The sequence below is a fragment of the Leguminivora glycinivorella genome, chromosome 4 (genome assembly GCF_023078275.1).
Source record: "Leguminivora glycinivorella isolate SPB_JAAS2020 chromosome 4, LegGlyc_1.1, whole genome shotgun sequence".
Classification (NCBI taxonomy): Eukaryota; Metazoa; Arthropoda; class Insecta; order Lepidoptera; family Tortricidae; genus Leguminivora; species Leguminivora glycinivorella.
The window spans coordinates 13,753,144-13,779,281 of NC_062974.1; the positions used below are offsets into that span (position 1 = coordinate 13,753,144).

The following is a 26,138-nucleotide window of genomic DNA, read 5'->3' on the forward strand; positions in this document are numbered from 1 at the left end:
GGTTATTAATGATTCTTAAAAATATTAAGAGGAAAATAAGGGAAACAATAAGGTCAAACTTCCGATAATCATAGGCAATGATACAAATCAAAAACATTGCTATAACAATTTCCATAGGAGTTGTGTACAGTTGTATAGGGTTATTGCGAAAGTTAAATGTAAGACGTGATAAAGTAAAGAATAACATAGTACCTATACTTATGATATAGGTATGTATATTATATTAAATTTTGATCAATTTGAAAAATTGAAATAGCAACAGGAAAAAGAGAGAGCTTTTTAAGTAATTATGATATCATACATTATTTTTACTGTCATTATCTAAGTGGACTTGCAGGGATGACAGAAATAGTGAAATTGAGCGTATGAGGAAGGATGAAATCTGAACGAGTAGTATAAATGAGATTCGCATAATAGAAAGAAGAGAGGTTTAGCTAGATGAATGGATGAAGAGTTGTCTGAAGATAGGAAGGGTTTCTTCGTGTTTGCAAGTCTGAGATTAGTGACGGCAGTTATTGGAATTTCGAAATGGGGAAAGGGTTACACAAACTTGATACCAAAAGAGTTAGGTGTTAGGATAAATAATTTATACCTTTTACAGGTACATTCTTTTGGTAACAACATACTCTACATGCCGCTAACAAACGAACTAAACACACACCCTGTGTCTTTATGGGATAAATCAGATAATTTTGTCTGACATATATAAAAAAAAAATGTGACTTAACATGGAATCATATTTATAAAATTGTTGATTTGATTAAAACATTGATTGTCTGATTACTCTTATAATTATACATAGGACATTATGCCGAGAAAGGAGGAAAATTATTGATTAGTATTGAGTTGTGGACTGGTTCCTTGAACTATGGGGAGAACAGTTGTCAGTGGCTACCTGAGAATAGAAAGGCTTTTTCTTTCTAGTGAAGAGATCTTTGTAAGTTCATAATATCTGGACAATGGAGATAGCGGGTTACCTGTCGGACAATGTGACTAACTACCCATATGAGGATGCAAGGATTTTACCATTAGGGTACATTTGATTCACAACCAAATGCTTTTACTGGAATGAAAATTCTGGCTGGTGACAATTTGACTCATGTGTCTGGGTAACTATTAAGTTCATAATTCGTGCTGGATCAGTGAGGTTCTTTTGAGTATTGGTCACTTTTATTCACCACAACTATGAAAATGGGAAATTGAAAATTTCAATAACTGAATTATTTTATTGGTTATTTTCGTTTAACACAAAATGTTATTTTGAATCAAACGAAAATAAAAGGGGCAGATGTAACGGACCACACAGTCCTCGGTTCAAATCATAAGATATATCTATAATAATTATGCTTAGAAACAAATGCATACAGAGATAAAAACTTAAAAATTGCAAATAAATAAAACGAAAACAACTTACATACGAAATGGAATTCCAACAAATTAAAAATAGAAATTCTCGGAATTAAAACCGGCACAATAGGCGTTTTAGGCACATTAGGCGAAATCGGCACAATAGGCGTTTTAGGCACAATAAGGCAAGTCCGGCACATTAGGCGTTTTAGGCACATCTGGCGAAATCAGACATTCTTAGCCATAAAACAACACAGCGCATGCGTTAAAATCGGGACAATAAAACTCAGAGCGCAGCGTCAGAGGGGGCATTCGGCGAGGGAACGTGGAGGTGTTGACATCAGGAGTTTAAGATACAAGATTGAGAGGTTGGAGACTGGCGAGAAGGTATCTTGGTAAAGTAGACTTGAAGACTACCAGTAAGTATCCAAATTGTTTATTTTGAATGTGTTTATATTTGTAATTTTAGATTAGTGCTATTTTCTGAAGGTGATAATTTTAAATAGTGGTACTTATTCATTTCATATGAACAAGATATTCATGAATGTTATATTTATGTGGTAATTATTTTAAGTCGTTCAAATTTCAATTTATTTATTACATACAATTAACACTAACGGTTAATTTGGAATATTATTAATTAAAATTCGGATCTGAGTATCTCTAATATGACTACTATTTAGATACATAAAATATTACACATATTTACTTTATGTACATACACATTCTATTAGCTAGAATCTCTTTGGGTGATTAGAAGGATTTTCATACTATTGTTTCATCTTTAAGTAAGATAATTTTGCTATATCAATGAAAGTAGGATTAATAACTTTATTTATTGTTCATAACATGTAAACTTTATTAGAGTTAAAGGATAACTTGTGGGAATTAATACTAATACTAAATACTAGGGAGGCATAGGACATCTATGGATGTTAGGATCCTGTCGCTATCAAGGAGAATCATTGATATAAAAATACGATTGTTCACAAAAGTTGAATCATTGACACTGGCCTCGAGATTGACAGACTTTGGAATCATCATTCCATTTTCATAATATGGTTAACGATAACGTTGTCTGGGAGACCAAACAATTCTAGCATTGACTAGTGAAACACGATGTCAAGCAATGGACCACTATACTCGGAACGTGGGAAATTGCACGCATATAGAATTTATATTTTGTGATCTTGGACAACCTTCGATGGCTATGGCCGAACCAAAATATATATATGGGATGGCGTGTGAGTCTGGGGTTTTGTCGTTCGAAAGGCTAGATCAATGAAGTATTTGTCTTAGTATCAAAAGAAGGTCAATGAATAGGCCCAATAAAGGGTATCAAAATAGATATTCTGTTTCCTTGATAGACCAGGGGTAGGCAGAGCAGTTTCTATCCTGACGTTAGAGGACTTGGTTGCAGAAACATCCCAAAACATATAAAATTATACCGGGATTAAAGGATCCTTGATTAAATATTTGATATCTACTATTATGGTAGTACATTTTTAAGTAGAGCAAAGACACTTTACATCAGTTTACTTTTGTTCTAAGGATCCCATTTGTTCAATGTTTGATAAAGCATAAATTGAACCAGCAACCTAGTTTGTACATATGCTCGAGCGAGGTCCTTATAATAGGCTATATTATATTATACACCTATTATTCCTACGTATAAGGGACTCGTGGGTCGGAAACAATTAACCCCATTTTAAATAATGTCTTGTATTTATTTTTAATATATTTCCTGTATTTATATTCCTTACACAATTTTACCATTCTCACACACTTTTATCTCAACGCACTAAATTCTTTCACAAATGACGTTCTCTCAGCTTATTATACCTCAAGTGAATATATTACTGCCTTAGTTTTATCAACTTAAATTTAACCCTAATAGCAAGTTCCTAAAGGTAAAAAGAATCTGGATTGCTACGCACAACTACGGGGTCCTTCCACTTACTAGACGATCACAGTATTTGTTTTAATGGCCAATTTTTAATAGTGTATTGTTTTAATTAGGGCTAACAATTTGGACTTAAGTTAGGTAATTTAGGGTGTATTTAATTAAGGGGGTAGCGGGGTGTTATAGGCGGTAATATTAATATTTGACATTTTAACACATATCAAGCTAAGAATATGGGCCAAATTGTCAAAACTGAGGTTCAAAAGCTTTAAGCCTGTGTGAGAGATGGCTGATGCACTGTGATTACACATTTTACTTTGACAGTAACTCTCTATAATACTCGATCCTCTTTGGTACTAGGTTGATATGTAAGTAGAGTAGGGTTTGAACAATAATAGCGATCGAATTATATCGAGGAAATCTTAGAGCTTTTGCTAAGTCACAGTTTACATCGGATCCTTAATAATTACTAAATTAAGATATAATTTGGCTGTTCTTTTTTCATCGAAATCAACAGCCATCGCAAAGCTTTTCCTATTACGTTTTGCAAGAAAACGCAGGCCTTTGCTAACATTACAAGGATAGGTAGGCACGATTCTATTCAGCACTTTAAGCTCAACGGAGCTCACGGTAACAAGCATTGCGGAGTATAAAGTTACCTTTGCGTAAGAATAAAGTTCGTACATTCGCGATTAATATATTCACCGCGCCTCTACCTGTAAACACAGACTACTTGCCAGCAAGACCAAGTATATTAATTGATTATCTGTGTTAGTAGATGGGGATTTAAAAGAAAACGTATTCGCTAGGTGAACGACTGATGCTGCCTTAATTTTGTCAGCTTTTTGTTAAATTGGTTCCAGAATCACTGCCGCTAGGTTGCATTGTTAATGTTTATTACTTCTTAAGATTACGTGTTTCTGTGACAGCGCCATTCCTTCATGCTCCAATATGACGTATACCTTGTCAATATCTAAAGGAGCGGGTGATAACCAGTGATCGGACTATTGGCGTCATGCCAATGAAAATAACATTAATTTACTATAAACTATTCTAAAACCATTTAACAAATGACGCCTCTGTTGATAACTTATGATAACCATCAAGTGTTCGTGAACGCTGTGGTGTCTGTGCGTGGGAGTCTGTGCTTGCGAGTGAGCAACTAACGAAGAACCCCTCTAAACTTTGTTTTGCGCCGCACTCGTACCTCACAAAGCGCCTCTTTGCACTAAAACGCTTCTTAATGAAACGCAATCGTCGCAAATTCGTCTAAATTTTCGCTACAACGAGCCGGTGTTCATAGGCTTTATTCGACATGCCAAAACTGACGATTCATATTTATTCTACGTTGATGTGGATAACATCGCAAGTTATCGAATAAACTAAGTACTGTAAGAGGTTTCGCATTCAGAGTGAAACCTTTTACAGCAGTCATGGTCGCTGACTGGCAGTCCCTGATTTAAAATTGGAACAGTATAAGAACGTCAAGGAAAAACAGACACTTCAAAGGGGCATTCATATAGAAGCAGCGATTGAGAGTGAACGGTTGTTACTTAGCTCCTAAAATATAAAAAAATATTGATTCAAAGCGTTGTTTAAATGTTTGGATGCTCTCCACTGATAGGCCGACTCTCTTACAGTACAATGACCTGTCAAAATTAGACACTAACAATCCTCAGTTAGGTGATAAGTATGATAACCATACCAAACTAAACTATTATAAACCACATACTCGTAGCAGTCATAAAGTAGTCATAAAAGTTCAATTATGAACTGTTGATTTCATGTCGGTTCTGGCAGGTACTGTGAGTCGAATAAGGCCCAGCTCTCCTAGCCCCTCAAGCATGATCTCGCTAAATTTAATCCCCGTGCATTCGACATTTCGCTCGCAGTGAATTAATTTTTGCTCATTATCTTTTAATGGTAAACGTTTGTAGTGTTAAATGCCCCGGGCATTTAAACATAAAGCCAGACAACGCTATTTGGCCTTAGGCAGTCACAGAATTGGTTATTACAGTGACATTAAATAAATTGTTTATTGGTCAGTTCAATGGAATTGTCCAAAAATGCCTACGATCAAATATGTAACAGTAAAACTTGCAAAAGCCCTTAGCTTATCACTGTTTCGGTGGAAAGAAAGAGAGGAAAAGGCCACAGTCAAACGCTTTAGTCCGACTATGTTAGCAAATCGCTTCCCGTCCAGTTCCATGACGCTTTGGAAGTCGAAAGGTATCGAAATTCCTGGAAATCTGTCATCCGGATTCATGTGGTCCACGTAGACAAAGGTGACGACCCTCATCAATCTCATCATTAAGGAAAGCGAAGCAAGGAGGAGGTAAACTTACAAATCATACTATTAAAAGAGGTAAACAAACAAAGCAAGTAACAAAATACCCAACCTAATCATAATGCCCAAATGAAGACTGAAAATATAAATTTGGAAACAATTATGGAAGATATAAACTGAAATAGATACCATACACTAAAGAAAAAGCGATCAAGCCCACTGGTGGCTAAGCCGGGAATCGAACCCGGGTCTCCAGCTAACGCGGCTGACGTGTTCGACCGCTACACCACCCCGACCGCCGAGGTACCCGTCGAAATTTCTCTAGTGTATGTTATCCCTGAAGGCTAGGCGCCTTTGACCAACTCTAAGGGCGAGCAATTTGTGCTTGCACCTCCTATATGAATCCTTTTGCAGGATTACGATATAGCGAGAGAGATGGTGCTGCCATCTATCGATGTAGGGAACAAATTGATTTGTTCCCTACATCGAATTATGGAAGTTGTTAATTAATGTCCTCCCCCACCCGCATACCAAAAAGGTTAATGAAATAATAAGAAAACCGCAGTCGAGTAGCTCTCCGTTCTAGAATGAAATAGAATTTAGAAAATTGGCGGTATTAAAAAAAAAACAATTTGTAAATTATATCGTATACTTAGATAAGTAATTAAGTACATAAATGTGTCTATCGTTGACCCAGAGAACATCATGCCCAAATTAGGGACTTAGTTTATTAGACCTGAAATTTATCTGTATGTAATAATTATGAGCTAGCGTGGCAAAGTATGTCTGTCTGTATGTCTCTAATTCAAAAGGTCATCTTTAGTTATATGTATAATGATTTAAAATGGTACATTTATTCGTTATGAAGATATTTCCTAGAAATTCCCTGTTAGGTCCTATGACAAGTTGGTGAAGCTAGACCGCAAAACTGAATTCAAGCTTTGGGACTTAGTTGCACGTCGGGGAGCGTGAGCTGGCCGCCATTAAGTTATGCCTCGCCCACTCGTTACAGGAATTAGTAGGAAACTTATTGCATCAATTTGAGTGTTTTGTCTGCAAATCTATTAAGTTTAAAGCACATTGAATAGTCTAGACATAAAGGTGCGCCTTTTTTAATAAATTAGAAGTTTTAGGACCTGCAGGAATAAAAAAAACTGTGAAATAATGCTAAGATTGCTAAAGTGCATGATCTGGTGCTCGGGTTAGGCCATTTTGGCACGTTGAAATAAGGGCTAAATTGAACTCTGTCTCTAAAAATCTACATTTGGCTGTAATGTCGTAGTCAGAGAAAATGCTCACCACCGCCATGTGCGAATCAAGATCTTCAAAAAGATCATTATGATTGATGACGAACATACATACATACACATCAAAAATACATTGTTCAGTCTTTAAAATCCGGTTCAGTAGAGGCAGTTAAACGAGCGGTGTAGAAGAGTGGACCGGAGAAAAACAACGACATGAAAGCGTTGTAGGTACGTTGGCAGCGTTTAAGTTGGGATGCTAGTAGTATTTTGTAACATATTATTTATACTGAGTCATTAGTGGTTTATCTAAAAACAAAGCCAAACGCAAACACCTTGCATCTCTTAATTACTGTATCGATAAAATTAGTTCGCAGATGGTATGACGTTCATAAAAGTTTTGTTCCCTACCATAGCAATGTTCAACATCCGATGTAGGTACATGTGACTACAGAGAATCGTTCGGTAACAGGTAGGCAACATATTGCAAACACTGCGTCGTCGGTGCCGGTAACGTGAGATTGTTGCGACGCGACAAAGGAAGATAAACAGAAAAATGCGGCGTCACACGACTAGGGATTCCAATCCGGTTCGGCGGATCCGATAATTCGGCCAGATCCGACACCATTCAGGATATTTCCGGCCGGATTCGGTAAAATAATGTTAGGCGTTTAGACAACGTAAAGGTTATTAAGGTATCACTTAAACAGAAATAAAGATAGATAAAAGATAAGATAAAAAAATGTTTATTGCACAAAAAGATACAAATGAGATGCATTCTTACATAACTTACAATTACCTACGTGCATAGCTTAGTTGGTTTACCGATACCTCAGGAGTCCCCGCACTAGGCTAGGCCTGTATCGCAGGAGACCAGATGCTTAAGTTGAATGTCATGCAATGACGTTGAAGGAAAGAAAAGATATATTACGGATAGATACAGTAAATTACAGAAAGTTACAATTACGTTAGTTGGTATACATTCAATTTACATAATTTACCTATTAGACTATATGTGTAGTAAGTAACCATGTAGGCTTGACATTTTAGCAATTTTCTTCCAATTTAGTTAGTTATATTTATTACATGTGTGATAATATTAAACAAATTTCAAGAGTAATGTCTCACTCTCGTTATAGTCGAGTGATAGCAACCAGTTATAGAGTAATCTTTTAGCCACATGCACAGTACAACCAATCAAATCGCTCTGGAATTTTACAGCCGTGTTGTATATAAGAGAGCTGAGGACGTCACCATAACGACGCCCAAAGCAGTGTTAACCCACGGGATTGGCAACTTGAAGACGCGTTTTTCCAGTAATTTAGGATAAATTTCGGTCTTAGCGGCGCTTTTGTGGATTGACATACAGATTTTATGGACGTATAACTGGCGAACTGTAAGTACCTTAGCTTCCCGATAGAGATTGACTGTCGGGTATCTGAAGGGCTTTCTAAGCATTACCTTTAGGACTGCGCTGTGCTCTTTCAGCCAATAGGATTACTGTCCGGAAAGAAATAAAGAACGAATGGAAAAGTTCTAAATTTATCATTGACATATTTACTAGTTTTTTGCATAGATATTTATGAACTTTTTAACAATAGCTTAAAACTTAAACTAACCAGTAAAAACTATTTAACTGTAACATTAAAATGTCAGTCTCACAGGATCAAACTGTAAAAATTCAATGTGAAATTTAAATTATTTCCTAGGTATACGAGTACCTATGGTTAGTTTAAGTTTTAAGCTATTGTTAAAAAGTTCATAAATATCTATGCAAAAAACTAGTAAATATGTCAATAAATTTCCTTTGATTTCCCTACAGGAAATCAGACCCAGTCCGGCCGGATCCGACCGCATTGAAAACCTATTCGGTTTGCAATCTCTATACACGACTCACACGACCGTAACAATGTTCCGATAGCGACAGACGATAGTTCTGCCTTTAATGAGAAAAAACAATCTTGAAACGGTAACAGCTTTGATGGGAAACGCGTTTGATGCTTGTATAAATTCACAGTTCAAAGCACTCGACGCGTTGGAAAATAGCAAGTGTTAAGTGAATATGTTTAGATAAATACTGAACAGCATATAAATACATTACTGACTAAATATAATCTAGCTTATAGTGGCTAAATGTTAGTAATATGTTCTCATAAGAACTACGATTCTATTCTGTTTCACTTGTGAGTTCATGAGCATTAGAACATGTGAGCCAAATGATGCAAAAATCATTTGAATTGAACGGCCGGTGGCGCGGCGTTCAATTCAATCTGGTGAATCTGGTAATCGGAAATGGGCATTGTGTAACAAAGGCTCCATTGTCAACCGGCCGCTGACGCCCGCGCCTGCCGGTCAGCGCGCCCGCCATGAATATAGTATCTACTGGATGTGACGTGGGAGGGGGTGGGGGTAACTGAACGAAATGCTCATATAGAACTTTCGGTAGGAGTAGCAGAGGGGTCCCTATAAAGTCTTAAGTCGTAATGTATCGTTTATCCACATTTTTGTTAGTCATAATGTGATTTTTCTCTGAAACTATTCAGGATTGTGATAAAAGAAACCTAACCTAACCTAGCTTTAGATGACCTTAATGAAAACCCTGAAAAGTTAACCGTTTCAGAATTACAACTACAAGTTACAAGACATTTATTGATAAAAGTCAATGTTTTACACGTCAGACTAATGATAATCTGTCAATTACATTATGACTTTTAATCATTATGTTCAAAACTATTCCTATCTGCTTACTTAAAAAAAACGAAGTGACGTAGATGTTTTTCGTTGTTCACCAAATCTTGGTGGGCAACAATGAACCCTATACCAAGCGACATAGGTTGTTTTTGGTATGTTGTCAAAAAAGTTCAAACTCTTTTTAATCTAGAGGACTCTATAATGTCCAATAGATGACACCCGTCTTCCTTTCAAATATTGACAATAACTTAAGTTTTAATGAGATATTACCTCATGTATTGTCCCTCACAGTCCTCACACTTGTATTTATACTACGTGTCTACATTTACTGTCGCCTGTCCGCGCACATTCATATTGTATACTCCATGCATACAGATTTGGATCACATAGATTCCGTTTGATCACGGAAACCGTCATTCGATTAATTTGTGCTAAAATTTACGAGCAAAAACGTGACCACTTCCGTAATTAGATTTGTGTTGAATTGTATTGTCTATTTTGATTGGACACGTTCTTTACACGCCGTTGTTTTGCATAACCTAAATAAATTTAGATATATACCTATATACATTTATAGTTTATGTAAAGATTTATTTATTATTTGAATAAATGTTGGTCCTAAAATCTTGCCGGTATAAATTCTACAAGTACAAGCAATAAATATCTATTTAGGTATGATATGGCCCTGGCAACGCTTAACTAGGTAGGTACCTACATCTGGCAACTGTCTATTAAGCTTTGTTATGACCTTGGAAAACACTTCAAGTTCCTTTTTCGTAAGATTTTAGATAGGTACTTATAAACAGACTTGTAAGAATTAATTATTCTAATGAAAATTAATCCTCTTACCCAAAATTACTGCCAATTTAGATTGAACAGTTTAGTTAATATATTAAATAGGTTTTTTTTAATTAAACTAGAACATAAAGCAAACATTTGACTATTCAATTTAATAATTGACTCCGGATATTGACAAGATCATTTTGACCTAAAGATACAAATTAAAGCCACAAACTTACTAACTAAATAGCTCTAAAGTGCGACAGGCAAGCGGACCCTCTGTTACCTATGATGGCTTAAATTTAAAATGTTAGAATATGTCTACTTCAAACGAGAGTACACCCTCCTCTTGATGGAATGAACCACAGGAGGTAGTGCTAACGCGGATCGTGATTTTACAAATCCCTATCGAGGACAAGGGGGCACTTGACCTCTTCGCCAAGACGCCGGCAGTATCCCGACTGCCTATTTTTAAATGAATGTGCGGTGACTCATTCTCACTCTTTAGACTGCGTTAATTCCCACGCAAGTCTCTTAAATAGATTAAACTTATTTTTTTAACATAACACGAAATATAATAGCTTTAGATATGTATCCAGACTAATCTTTTTCACAGCACCTTCTCGGACAAGGGCGTTTTGTTCCCTGCTAGGAGAATTTTTTTAATTAACATTTTTTGAGCATCACATGTGTGCCTGTGAGGAGTGTGTGGTATAAAACATAACACACTTGGACTAGTTGGACTACTACGCTCAGGATAGGATTCTACATAGGTAAGATACTCTCGATACTCTCGGGATTCCATTATAAAATACTTACTTCGCTTCATGTAGGATTCGGTATGCCCTTGCGCTAAATATATTTCTGCGAGTCTAGTGAAAAAGGGTATAACTCAAATAGACTCGGTGAAAAAGGTCACAAGTCCGAGTTGGGACATGTGCCCTTTTTCACCGAGTTCATTTGAGTTATACCTAGGGTTGCCAGACGGTCGGGATTTGGCGGGATTCTCCCGATTTTTAACATGTGTTCCCGAATCCCGACAAATTAGAGAATGTCCCGATTTTTCAAAATATTATAAAATTTCAAATTCCAAACTAGACTCAAGCTAAATTATGAATTTGTGAAGAAGCAGACCAGTTCTTCAAAAGAGCCATTAACTATATCGAAGAACGATATGACTTTAATGAGAACTCGTTGTATAAAACGCTGTCGAAACTGTCTTTAAAAAACAACTAGTTGTTCTTATGGAGTGATCTGTTGGAAATAACAGAAAAATTGAATATCTGCAATAATATTAACAGTGATGAATTATACACGGATTAATGTTCCCTAAAAGAAATATTGAAATTGCATCTCCAGAAGAAGTAATAAATTTGTCTAATGACAAAATATGGGCATATACTATAAGTAAGTGCAATGATGTGAAAAATATTTAAATACTAGCTTTTACCCGCGGCTTCGCCCGCGTAATAAAAGTATTCATTAAGATTTTCATTTGGATCCGTAGGGACCGTAGGTTTCTCTGTAGGTATATTTATCTGCGATTATTTCGATTGCACATAATACTTTTGCTTGCAATGATTGTAGAAATATTACACATCGACCACAGCGTAGGTAATTCTATATACGCTGGGGAAACCTTTATAAACATCCCACATAGCCCGTATTTCGACACTATGATCGGTGGGTAAAAAGTACTTTTTTCTATTATCCCTTACAATTTTTTACATTTTGCTTATACTTATCGCAAACGTAATCTTCAAGCAAGCAAACAACGATCGTCTTAGAGCACATTGATTGTAAGAGACCGCCGACCGATTATCCGTATCCCGCTAACGATACCCATATTATCCGTATCCGTATCGCTATCGCTATCGCTATCGCTATCCCTATCGCTATCCCTATCGCTATCCCTATCGCTTTCCCTATCGCTATCCCTATCGCTTTCCCTATCGCTATCCCTATCGCTATCCCTATCCCTATCCCTATCCCTTATCAAGATGTTTAATGATATAACACTTTAAGTACTTACTATGAGCACTTACCTGCCGATCTGAGAAATGAGCCATGTGACGAAGCATTTAAGCGCAAATTGAGAAACTTTTTGTTAGATAACCCCATGTACTCTGTAAATGAGTACATGGATTTGAATTTTTAATGACCGACGATATAATTATACCTATATTTCTCTGTTATATAATATTTTCTTGCTTCGTGATACTTTCATGATATTGTAACTTAATTTATTAATTTTATTTAGCTTGGCATGTGTATTTTCTTTCTTTGTAAATGACGATCCTCATTTGGGAGACACAATTATTTTTATTTGGAATTTATTATGTAATTTTTGACGATCATAATGAGAAGATAAACATAATTTTGACATGTAGCAAATTTATAGTGTAATTTTTATCATGAAATAAAGAAATCTAATCTAATCTAATCTAAGTTCTCGCGCTTTGTACACATATTTAAAGTCACATACAGGTCGAACGCGATTATTTAACATTATTTTTACCTTTTTTCCCAACGTTTCGGCCAGGTTGCACTGGCCGTGGTCGCGGAAGACTGACGTCCCAGCAAAATGTCACCGGAGATGTAAACAACACAAAACTACCCGATATTAATTTATATAAATGTTCGGGGTATCCAAATAAATATAATCTACCCGCTTTTAGTTAATGTTTATTTCCCACCATGTTTATTTTAAAGGTAAAAATAATGTTAATTAATCGCGTTCGACCTGTATGTGACTTTAAATATATGTTTAATGATTTCTTATCAAGTGCTAAAATATAAAGTTTCATGGTTTTATCATTTAAAATTAAGAAATCCCATACAAACTTTCAACCTCTTTTTCGACCCCTTCATCCCTTTTTTTCGAAATAAAAAGTAGCCTATGTTCTGTCTCAGGGTCTAAAGATTGTCTGTTCCAAATTTCATCAAAATCGGTTGCGTGGTTTAAGCGGGAAAGCGTAACAGACAGACAGACAGACAGACAGACAGACAGACAGACAGACAGACAGACAGAGTTACTTTCGCATTTATAATATTAGTATGGATACTTAATATGTTTTGTGCTGTCCATTCCAGTACGCAACGCTAACTGTGAAAGAGTGTTCAGTTTACTGAACAATCTTTACACAGAAGAAAGAAACCGTGTGCAATTGTGCATTGACTTGATAAAAGCCGAGCTAATAATACGACTCAATTTTGAGGAGAAGTGCTTAACTTTTAAGTCCTCATTGAATACTGAAAAAGACAAAAAATGTTAATCTCTGTTAAAAGCAACACAAAATATATGTGGCAGAAGCAGCAGAAGAAATAAATTAGTAACAGTACAAGTTTCGTTCTAATGTCTCAGATCTCAAATAATTAATAAAACATGAGAATTCTTTTTTTTTTGTTAAAGTCGTCAAATAATTATCAAACCGTCAAATAAATAAATATGATAATTTTTATTGTATTTCAAGATTTCAAAAAAAATAAAAAATTATATAAGTAAAAAAACTTCTATGAGCAGCAGGTGTGCCTGATACAAATGTCATAATACAAATTTATAGAGTAAATACAAATTTATAGAGTATATTCTTAAAATATAATTACGTTTCTACTTTAATTTGAATGTTTTTTTTTTTTCTTTTCCAGACTTGAGACCTAAAATCCCGAAAAAAAAAATGTTTTTCCCCGATAATCGGGTAATTCGATCTGGCAAGCCTAGTTATACCCTTTTTCACTAGACCCACAGTTTCATGTTGCTTCCTTGTGAGAGCTGTGACACAATACATAATGACACAATTTACTATCAGATAATGAAACTCAGTTTAATTATTATGAATTTACACCATTCAATTTGTTTTGAAATGACTGTGTTTGCCCTCAGAAGTCAAAATAATCATTGTTATTAAATTTGATGTTGCTCAGACATTTAAAATCTTAGACGAAATCGCGAATCAATCGGCTTCCGGTAATCGTGATAGCAAATAATTACGGTGAAAGACATTAATTCCAAGGGAAGCTGCTAATAAATGAAATGGCTCGTTATCACTGACAGCTCCAGATCGAAAAGAAAAAAGATAGCTGCCCCCCTGGAGACCGTCTTCACTCGCGTACGAACGTATTATTTATAGACAGTTACGAGAAAATGTCGGAACACTGATATCATCTTATTCTGGCAGATCTCCGTTAGTTATGATCATGACTCGATATAAGGAAAGAATGGAGAAAGAACTTAAAAATATACATGTTTGGAAATGTGTATTGGTTCTAGTTCTAGTCTATTTTGTAGAAGCTTCTTTATGTTAAATTTTGTACAGGTTAACGTTTCATTGTTGAAGGTACAAGTACAGAAGGCCCACTGCTTTGATGATCACGAAATGCCGCCTTTTTAAATACCTACAAAATTCTTACAAAGAAATGAGCCGCACGTGCGCGGCGCCGCGAACTCGCGGCCGCCAGCATGTACTTGTAGCGCGGCGATAGAATCGCGGAGCGAGCCGCCCCTGATTGCAGTCTAAAGCATTGAGTAACAAAACTAACAAATAAATATAAATAAGTACCCCCGTGTGGTGACGGGTTAAGAATTTCACCACTCCCTTTTTTCCCGTGGGTTTCGTAGAAGTCGACTGTGGGATATGGGTTAAATTGTATCGCAAATAGGCGAGAGGCTGGCAACCTGTCACTGCAAGGTCACAATTTGGATTTCTTTCAACTAGAGATGGGCCGAATATTCGGTAAATATTCGGTATTCGGCATATTCGGCAAGTTTTTCAATGTTCGTATTCGGCCAAATAATTCGGTTGCATTTCCGAATATTTAACCGAATAAACAAAGTAAATAACTAATTAAGATCTTACGTATTCCATTGGATAATAAGCTCCTATATTAGTAGCTTTCTAAGGAACTACCTAAAAATGCGTCAAAATACACAATTGTTTTGTAAAAAAGTTTAAAAACCGTAGTTCAAGAGTTGAGAAGAGTTCAGAGTTGTTTTAACTAAGTTTTAGTTATCCACTAAATCATAAGAACATAGTTGTAGTATGTATAACCATTATCAATCATTTCATGGTTTTAATCTTAACATTCGCTTTAAAAATATGTCGTAACCGAATATTCGGCCGAATGTTCGGTTCGGTAAGAGCTGAACCGAATGTTCGGCCGAATATTCGTATTCGGCAAAGTCCATATTCGGCCCATCTCTACTTTCAACCTCTTTTTGCCAAGAGTGGCACTAAAACTTAGTAATTCATGTGTTCTGCCTACCCCCTTTTTTGGGATACAGGCGTGATTATATGTATGTTACGTATAAATAAGTACATAGTTAAGGTAGTAGGTATTTTATATGTATACTTGAGTCAACCGTTAATTTACATTATCGAACTATAACTACAAGTAGGTGGATATAAATCGCTTTCTTATTTACTGTTCAAAAGCCGAAGAAACTGACAACTTCATTAAACATTTCACATCTTGACGAAGGTTAAGGGTTCTGAAAAAAATAAAACTTTTCTAAAATTTCGCCTTTGCATTGGTCCAAAAATTTCATGATTTTTAAATGCTTTTGTAACTACCTTTAAGGTAAATTTTGAACCCTTTTCATGTTTGACCTTTTGTTTAATGTACCTCTAACATATCTAATCATAGTAATCATACCAGTTTTCAAACGGATTTTTTTTTTCAAAACTAAAAACTTGATATCAAAACAACACCATTTACGCTTGAATGAAAAGCGTCATGCCTTTGGCTAAGCAAGGTTCTTATAGCAGAACTGGTTGAAATTGCTGCTTCATTACCCACATAGTGCAAAAGAAAGCGTTTCCATATTGGTTTTTCCTCTTCTTGATATAAGAAAGCGTTTCTTGAGAAACATTGGCTTACCTACTTGTTTAATGGATCAGAGATCTGATTTTTTTTTCGTCTGCTTGATATCATGTTTAACATTAAGTAATATCTCCCCTACCGGTCATTTCAATAGTACCTACTAATATTGGGTTGGTAAGAAAGTAATGAGCGATCGATTGAATTCCACATAAAATTTTTGAGAGAGTTCTAGAATCTTCTATGGTCGAAAGTATATAAAGGGCGAGTCGCACAGTTTCTCGTCAGTCATTCACTAGCTGTCGCCGAGCTAATATAAGGAAGAAAATGGACGAATTAAAAGTGCATGTAAGGCATTGCTTACTATATGAATTTCAGTCTGGCCATTCAGCCGCCGAAGCAGTGCGTAATATATGTCAGCGTGTTGCTCCTGAAGTTGTGTCTGAGGCCACGGCGCAACGATGGTTCCAGCGGTTTCGTAGTGGCGACTTTTCATTATCAGATCAACCTAAGTCTGGTCGACCGGTGAAGATTGATGTAGCCAAATTAAAAACCTTAATTGAAGGAGATCCGAGGCTAACGAGTCATACTCTTGCTACCGAGTTAGGCTGCTCTCATGTCACCATAGAAACACATTTACACGAGTTGGGAAAAAACTACAAATACAGTGTTTGGATACCGCACGAACTTGATAGAGATCAACTAAACCGCCGTGCCGATATCTGCATACAACTTCTGTCTTTTCGCCGCACATTCAACTGGTTGGTCCATCTTATCACTGGAGATGGAAAATGGGTCTTATATATAAATCACACACGCAAACGTCAGTGGCTAGCTCCAAACGAAATAGGAATAGAGGCACCAAAAACAGAGCCTCACCCGAAAAAAGTTATGCTGTCCGTTTGGTGGGATATTCATGGTATTATTCACTGGGAACTCCTACCAAGTGGAATGACTGTTACCGCATCAGTATACTGTAATCAGCTTGAAAATTTAAACCAAAAAATCTGTCAGAATCGTCCACAGCATGCTAAAGTTTTTTTCTTATACGACAATGCTCGCCCACACATTGCAAAAGTGACTCGGCTAAAGCTATTGGAGCTAGGTTGGAAAGTGATACCTCATCCACCGTACTCTCCAGACTTGGCACCTACGGATTACGCATTGTTCAGATCGCTAAGCAATGCCTTGAATGAAAAAAAGTTCGATGATCAAGCCCATCTACGACAGTACATAGCTGAGTTTTTTGAATCTAAACCTAAGAACTTCTTCGCCGATGCTATTCATTGTTTACCAGAACGATGGAGACAAGTAGTAGATAACGAAGGCCGTTATATTTTTGATAAATGATTAAAATAATAAATTAAATAAAAATTACAATATTGGTTATGATTCGCTCATTACTTTCTTACCAACCCAATAAAATTGAAATGGAGTGGTCAATAGGTACCACTATATTTCCAAAATCTAGTGCTCACATTTCTACAATTATAATTTTCAGTTTATTACAGATTTTTCAGCTCGAACCTAATATTTATTTTCAGTACAGAGGTGTTTTTTTTTCGCAAGTGCGAGAAGTGGTTCGGATGGCCATCTGTACTGAAAGACGTCGTACGGTACACGTGTGAAAAGGAAATTCGTAACTCGTGTCGATGTAAAACACTCCCTTCGGTCGTGTTTTAATTTATCGCCACTCGTTTCTAACTTCCTTTTTTCGCACTTGTATCGTAATGTAACTATTTCACCACACCAACTAGTAAAGGCTCTGTTGATGCTTGATAGATAAGAAAGTTGCATTGTATTCCAAAATAGTGCAAAATAATTTCTTACCATTTTTTACTTGCACACAAGTATCATATCCAAAATATATCTACCTATTACCTAATAACTAAAATTCGAATCGGGCAGACATCAGTCTTTCCTATGCATGATTTGATTTGGAGGCCTTTATTGAAAATATACTAAATACAGTATCAGACTTAACGTAGAAATCCTATAAATTTAAATGAACAGTTAGGTTTTTTGCCCTCAAAATGTTTTAACTCTGTGCAACCAGCACATTAATCTGATATTAAGTAGTCAAGCATTACGAAAAAATTATCTTGTTGGATTCTGATAAGGATTTAAATGGTCATAGTAAAATGGTGTAAGATGTTGAGTATGTTTTGATCAGATCCGTAATAACAATAATAGCCATCACATTACGGGCCGGTAAGACGTCGCGACCGCGAGCGCGAGCGGCGCGGCCGGGTGGTTGGGTATGCACGGCGACGGCCGAGCCCGCGGCGCCGGCCATTCAACTCGACCATGGCCTCCGCTAGTGCTTTATGTTCTACAACACGGCCCCATCAGTCCCATCACTATCATATACTTCACGAGAACTCCCTATTCAACACGCTCCGGTTCACACACAAATTATACTCCATCTTGACTACCTACAAAAACGTGGGAACAAACTTTTCAATCTACTTACGGTGACTAAATTTGTTCAGAACTCCACTCGATTACACCAGCAAAGTCCATGCTGGAACTGTATCAATCAAAATCATCAAAGTTATGTTAATAATCGCACTTTAATCGTACTTGTTAACATGACTAATCTCGCCGTTTAGTTTTCCCAAAACACTTCACGACACTGAAAGTTCACATTTCAAGTTTCAGAAGGAACTTTAGGAAACTCTCCCGCGGGTTGTCATCGAACCGGGAGCACAACAAGTGTTATAAACAAAAGGGATGGTTTCGCGAGCGCGAGTTAGTTGCGTGAGGGCGGCGGGCCACCTGTCACCGCGGGGAACACGTATCTACTGCCACCGGCGGCCCGGTGTTGGTCCCGCGTTCTCTACTCCACCAGCTCACTACGCAACACAAACATCTTGTCTATAACATTACAAAAACCTCCACCGTCGTGCATTACTCGCGCAGCGCGTAACGTTAGAGCTGCAAACGTTACAGACGCCGCAATGTACAACGCTACTAAAAGTTGCCCGTGATAAACCAAAGTCGGGTGGTAAAGCTTTCGAAAACACGCAGAGCTCGGCGCCAGGCAAACTTAAACTAAACTTACCACAGCGGCGCCATCTATGGAAACAATTTATACAGTGCCCTCTATACAACGCATGCTGTACCACGTACTACAGTCAGGGGCGTATTCAACTGTAGGTTAACTTGAGTTTAGAGCTGATGTTACGAATAAAATGTTCATTGCTAAACTTTAGTGTTCCACGGTTATCCGGTAGATGGCTTTATTGCGGAAAAAACTCTACAACAGTGGCTGTAACGACCAAGCCGTACTCATATTTTGAGTTAAGTTGGATGTAGAGTTTGTGAAGTTAATGCTTATAGAGTTAGTTAATGAATCATATCTGGCATGTTCGCGGACGCGCATGTGGATGGGTTCCACGCGACACTGCGCAAGCGCTGCGCTGCCACGCTCAGCAGGGTGAGCGGCAGCCGCCACAGTCTCCTAGCCGTCGTTGCAGGTAGGTGGGACAGTGGTTTAATTAAACACTGGTCTCAGCTACATTTATGTCTAGGTTCTAAGTTAGTAATTTAAGATATTAACATTAGTTTATAAGGTTTATCTTTGTAAAATTTATTAACAAACTTATGGACTCAAATAGTCTGAAATAAATGCATTTTATTTTATTTTATTTTATTGTTGCAACATGTTATGTAGGGAAAAAATATGTTACTTCCGGAACTCGCTAGAGAAAAACATAAAAGACGATTCAAGTCTAAGCCCTATCGCCCACAAAGTCCACTGTGCCTGATGTATAAATTAAGCGAAAGTGATTTTTCTATACATATAGAGATAGATCATTCAGATATAATTACTCATAGCCCTATCTATCTCTCTCCCTAATAGCTCCTACTTATACTAAGTAATTCATCTGTTTGGATATAACTCATATGTATTAGCTCTACGTATCACCATCTCGTGGCTGTCTATCGTAATTCAGCGTGGGACCGTATCGAGTGTGATGGGCACCTTTGCACTTGAGTGGGCCCATTGCACCTGAGAGGGCAACGAGTTTTGTGAAAAGGGTTTAGTTTTATAGTAATATTAGTTTTAATAAAGTAGTATTATTTTAATCAATATTTTTAAGTTCGTTTTTACATGTACCGATGTCTTCTGAATAAAGTTATTTGTAAGTTAAGTACATTGCTGAAAGTAATCACGCTTCCCCTATCCTCGTGCGCACCCTGAGGCAACCCTTTAATCTTAATAAGAGGTCGTGTACCTGCCTCGTGGTGAATTATGTAAATTTAAACCCCTCAAATAATATCAATTACTTTGCCCTTATACCTCACACCACGCATATACCGGGTGGAACAGAACGAGGGATTTTTACTCAAACGGGTTTTTTCTTTCAGGATTTGTATGTGTAAGAAGTGTTCCTGTCGGTGAGTAAGGCTGCCAGAGCTCAACGAGGGTGCGGTGAGCTGATGACGGGAGGACTTACGGAACTAACTTGTTCCGTCTATTGTCCTTTGAGTCGTCGGCAACCCGAACCCTCCTTAGAACTTGTACACTCCTTTTTACTGTGTTCTTAACACAGCAAAAGGGAATGTACAAGTTTCTAATGGGGTGGAAACGCGCATGTGACACTGTTTGAGTTGCAGGCGTCCATAGGTTACGGTGACGCTTATGCTTATTTGCCACCGACGTAGTACTAAAAAAAAAATATATGTGTAAGAAAATAGCCAAAAGAGTTTCGGGAATTAGAAAACTTGAGGAACAAAAGTAAGTGCTTAACACAAATAATGGTACATACTAGGGTACAAAATAAAAATACAATCTTTTTAATAAATTGGTTTTAATAACTACATAAAAATGGTCAAGAGACATGATACACAAATTTACTTAGTCCTATGGTTGCGAAAAAATATTCATAAAGATATCAAGCCGATAAAGTTTGTTTGTCCCTTTCTATCACACCAATACGTCGGAAAGAGACAAACGAATTTTAATTTATCGGCTTGATAACTTTAGTGAACGTTCATGAATAAGGGGGATAAGTTCATATAGGTATAAAATATCCTAGTTCAAAAATTCTTACCAATTTTGCTTACAATACATATTCAATTATTCATTGGCTTTCATTTTATGCATATTAGAACAATCCAACTACTGGTACTCCACAGCAGGACGCAGCTTGAACTCCCAGTGATTGTAGTTAAATTACTTCGGAAACCTATCTAAGTTTATTAACAACTTCTGCAAATCTACGCTCTGATCTCTAACTTACGGTGCTTCAACTGCTAACTAAACCGCTTGAACATAATTACAGTAATTATTTAATTTGTGGTAATAAAAAAGAAATACACTTTTGAAAAAACAATACAGTAACTGTCGCTTTATAAAGTGATACTTACGTATTACATCAGTATCTACATCTAAAAAATAGATTAAGTATATTTATTATCTTTAGTTGTGATATCTAGAGTCTTTTACAACTCTAAAGTTATTTTAGTTATTCTTATTTTTTGTATCAGTTTGTATTTTTTTTTCACCATGTTTAATTTTAAATTTAAAGTAGCTTTTTAAATTTTGTTGAATCCGTATTATTTATTGTAAGTAATGTTGACTTGTAAAAGTGCCCCTGTGGCCTACTTATGATTTTTGATGTTTGATGTATTACGGTTATGATGACGCCTTTCAATACGTGACAACATTATATATACAGTACCTCTCTTTCTATCATGCGGTGTTAAAGTGTGACTTATTTTAGATCGATAATTTATCATTAGGTCCTATTTTCCCAACTCTTTACGAATCTCCAGCACACACGTATGTACATCTACCTAGTGTATAAAAGTTGCCCAATGTATTTTGTTTGAAACACGTTCGTATTTGTCGTGCTAGTTCAGATAATGTACTGAAAGTGACTGAAATAAGTTCTTACGTCTCCGTAAAAATACGAAGGAAAAAAATTTCGCTACTGTACATTGCTGTATCTGATTACCATATTAACAGTCCACAATGTAACTAAAATCGCCGTGTAAATAGGCCACTCGTATATACCTATAACTATTAGTTATTACCATGATATTCTTCTAAGGTGGTCATACAGAACGGCAACGACTGTGTGTAGTCCTCATACAAGAAATCGCTGAGAGCGTATCAAAACCGGCAAACATTTTGCGGTGGGTCAAATGCTACGCTGCATTTTCACGAAGATTGTTATTATAAAATTTATAACACTTTAAGTTCTCGCGCTTTGTACACATATTTAAAGTAACATACAGGTCGAACGCGATTAATTAACACTATTTTTACCTTTTTTCCCAACGTCTCGGCCAGGTTGCACTGGCCGTGGTCGCGGAAGACTCGAAAAAAAAGGTAAAAATAATGTTAATTAATCGCGTTCGACCTGTATGTGACTTTAAATAAAATTGTTATTGCTGTCCACTCTAGAACATTTCTTCCCTAAATATGATATATTATGCGTTTGCATTTTGTCACCGTTTGAGTAAATCAGAATTCTCGTGAGCATGAGCCCCGTGCATTTCATGACTCATTGATTGTGTCAGTACGACGTGACAAAATTTAAACCACCACCATGGCTATAGGTAGTATGGGTGACTCATGCTTCATCACTTGATATGCTGTGACGTCCTCCTGGAACTATAAGGTAAATACTACCCTATGGATGATATATGAATAGTGACACATTTGATTTGTTATTGTGTGATTCATACTTAATTAATTGTTATTAACGGCGCTGAACTTTAGCATAATAAACTGAATGAATAAGTAAGGATAAACTTATAAGAATAAAGTAGGTTTTGAAAGGGCAGCTGCACTTTTTTGGTAGCTTTTAATTGAATTAAAGATAATTATTATGCTCACTCAATATACATCATCGTCCCAATTTTCAGGGTTCCGTGCCAAAAACGTACAAAAGGAACCCTTATAAGTGTTTATCACCCTATGTGGCTTTCCATGAGAAGGGTATCTGTACTGAATCTGTAATCATCGTCCTCCTTGCGTTATCCCGACATTTGCCACGGCTCATGGAAGCCTGGGGTCCGCTTTGACAACTAATTCCAAGATTTGGCGTAGGCACTAGTTTTTAGGAAAGCGACTGCCATCTGACCTTCCAACCCGAAGGGTAAACTAGACCTTATTGGAATTAGTCCGGTTTCCTCACGATGTTTTCCTGAATCTGTAATAATGATGAATTTCTGTTAGAATTTCAGATCCTTACAATTTCAGGTCGTGACAAAGAAAATATTATTATTTGATTTTTAAAAAGGTTCCTTTCTACCTACGACTCACACTTTTCCGGTTTTTGATTTATTTTTATGCAGTAAACACTAAACACCGAATTCAAGGTTTTTGGTTATTATGTGTATATTTTTTACACTCCATTACTATTTTACAAACATAACTCAACTGAATCTATTACAAATCAAATCGTTTTCGAAATTTACTTTAAACGGTGATGTCGTTGAACTGTAATTTAATTGTAGTTATGACACACCATCTCGCTGATAACATCGTCGTCAGCTGCAATCAGGCGTCTCCATTACGAGCATTATTAAGACCACTTGAATGCAGTTAGTAGTCTGGAAAAGGGCTTTGTTAGCATGATGTCAGTGTCCTTAAATGTCTTACATTAGCATTCCCGTATATTTATTATATTACTTAGACATATTGACCGGGATGCAGACCGTTATTTTTTGTCGAGCTTCTAATAGTTCGACGCAGTTATATACATGAATTGGGCCTGTAACAAAGGCGAATAATTGAACTCTAGGCTATTCTCCTTATACTGATCAACATTTGTTCGGCGACTTTTAAAAATAACTTGTATTTTGATTTTTATCACCCTTGAAAGTTTTTTTTTAAGAGGTAATGTATTGCGAATTCTGTTAAGTCTAAAGTGTGACAGACAACGTCAATGACAACAATAATGGAGATACATTGAAGCTAATATTTATTTTGTATGAAAAATTAAAAATTTTAGGACTTCATAATTTTTAAAAGTCACTGAACAAATGTTGATCAGTATAAGGAGAATAGCCTACAGTTCAATTCTTCGCCTTTATTACAGGCCCCACTCTGTATACATGAATTATGATCACGGGTAACTTTTACCCGGGTGAATGCATTCGCAATGCATGTAACTGCATCAAAATATCGGGAGCTCGGTCTACATCTCGGGCAATATACCTAAGTTTATTGAAACTAATCGTGATTCATTCATAACTCTTATTAGGGTTCCGAACCTCAAAAAGGAATAACGGAACCCTTATAGGATCACTCGTGCGTCTGTCTGTCCGTCTGTCACAGCCAATTTTTTCCAAAACTACTAAACCGCTTAAATTGAATTTTTTATATATTACTTGACTGTATGTAATATAATTGATTGGTGAAGTGTTATAATTATCAACTTATCATAACGGCTTTTTCGCTCTTTAAACCTCACAGTCTTCACACGGGTGTCATTCCATCCGACTTCGTTTTTTTTTTAATAAAGAAGACGCGAGACGTGTCACTTTCGAATATCAAGTCACATAAATGCTGACGAATTGACGTGTTTATTCATATTTTGAACATTCTTTGGTAGGTAAATTCCATAATAGATTTTTCCCCTCACTAGCTCGGAAACACGTGTTTTGTCCTTTAATACCAGCGGGTAAAAACGCATTTGATAAAAGTAGGTGAATCTAGTAATAAAGATGATTTACCACCTGTGGAACTACTGGAAGCAGTGATAAACGCATTTTTTGCGTTGTAGTTTCCTCGCTATAGTGAGGAGAAAAGTTTTGTGTTACACTCGGGTGCAAATGTATTTTACTTCTCGTGTGTTAAAAAACTCGCAAGTTCAGGATCCTTTCACTTGCTCGTTTTTCAATTCCACACTCGGCGTTAAAATACAACTTTGCCCCCTTGTATAACAAATAACTATTAAATCTTAGTGCTTACGCGATAACTAGATAAATATAAACAAACATTCGATAAGGTAGGTAGGTACGTAATACGTATAAATTACTATAAATGAACCTAATTATCCTAGTGGACTTGTTAATCCAAATTACTTAAGGGGCTTTAATCTATTGCATAGCCGATCAGGGCTATCATTGACGCAAGATCAATCCAAACGCAAGAGTCGAAAGTATGTAACATTAGAACAATAAGTCTTTTCTGGTCCAGAAAGCGCGTCCGGCCTAGATGCGCGACGTCCAAACTCGGGTGAAAGCCACCATTGTCTCAAACACACTAAATGCTGCAATCCAGTGATGCAACTTTACTTTGTGTGACAATTTTGATGTTTCTTAAAAGTGTAACGCACGGTAATGGCAAACATTGCAACTTAGTACTGTTACCCTAGGAGGCAAAGGCATTTCTTAATATTGTGTTAACATAAAGGTTTCCTTTCTCTTACTTAGGTATAGTTTCTGTTTTCGACTTTTAACGAGATATCATCTTGATGTAAAATCTAATTAAAATATAAATACAAAACACATTATTAAATTAGGGTGCGAATCATGAAGTTTCTGTACAGAAATGATTACCTGACTATATTGTACAGACATGAAATACTAATAGCCAAGTAATTATGTACCTACAACAAGTATGGTTAGAGAATGTCCCAATGACTCACAAGTATTAATATTCTAACAACTCTAACAACTTGTACATACAATACAAACCTATGAAATTAAATATATGGCCGTTGTTCATGACTAATGCTCTACCCTAAGTTTTCGACGTTTAATAATACTTACTTACTTACTTGCCCGTGTGGTGACGGCTTTAAGAATTTCACCACCCCCTTTCTTCCCGTGGGGGTCGTAGAAGTCGACTGTGGGATACCGGTTAAATTGTGGCGTTGGCGAGAGGCTGGCAACCTGTCACTGCAATGTCACAATTTTCGTTTTCTTTCAACCCCTTTTTGCCAAGAGTGGCACTGAAACTTGAGTAGTTCATGTGCTCTGCCTACTCCTTTATGGGATACAGGCGTGATTGTATATGTTGTATTGTGTATGTGTGAATAATACTTTACACAATAGCATAAACATAAACGTCATGGAAAGTGACATTCATAGTATGTTCAAA

At 36.5% G+C, this 26,138-nt stretch overlaps 1 protein-coding gene across 4 annotated transcripts in view; it reads right to left on the reverse strand.

Moving 5' to 3' along the window:
* Nucleotides 1-18,858, reverse strand: part of LOC125225692 (band 4.1-like protein 4) — a 116,286-nt gene extending 97,428 nt beyond the window's left edge. For all 4 annotated transcript variants that reach the window (XM_048129523.1, XM_048129524.1, XM_048129522.1 and 1 more), the window contains exon 1: nt 18,543-18,858. The gene's annotated coding sequence lies outside the window, so the exon portion shown is untranslated. The remainder of the gene's footprint in view (nt 1-18,542) is intronic.
* Between the last annotated feature and the right edge of the window lie 7,280 nt (nt 18,859-26,138).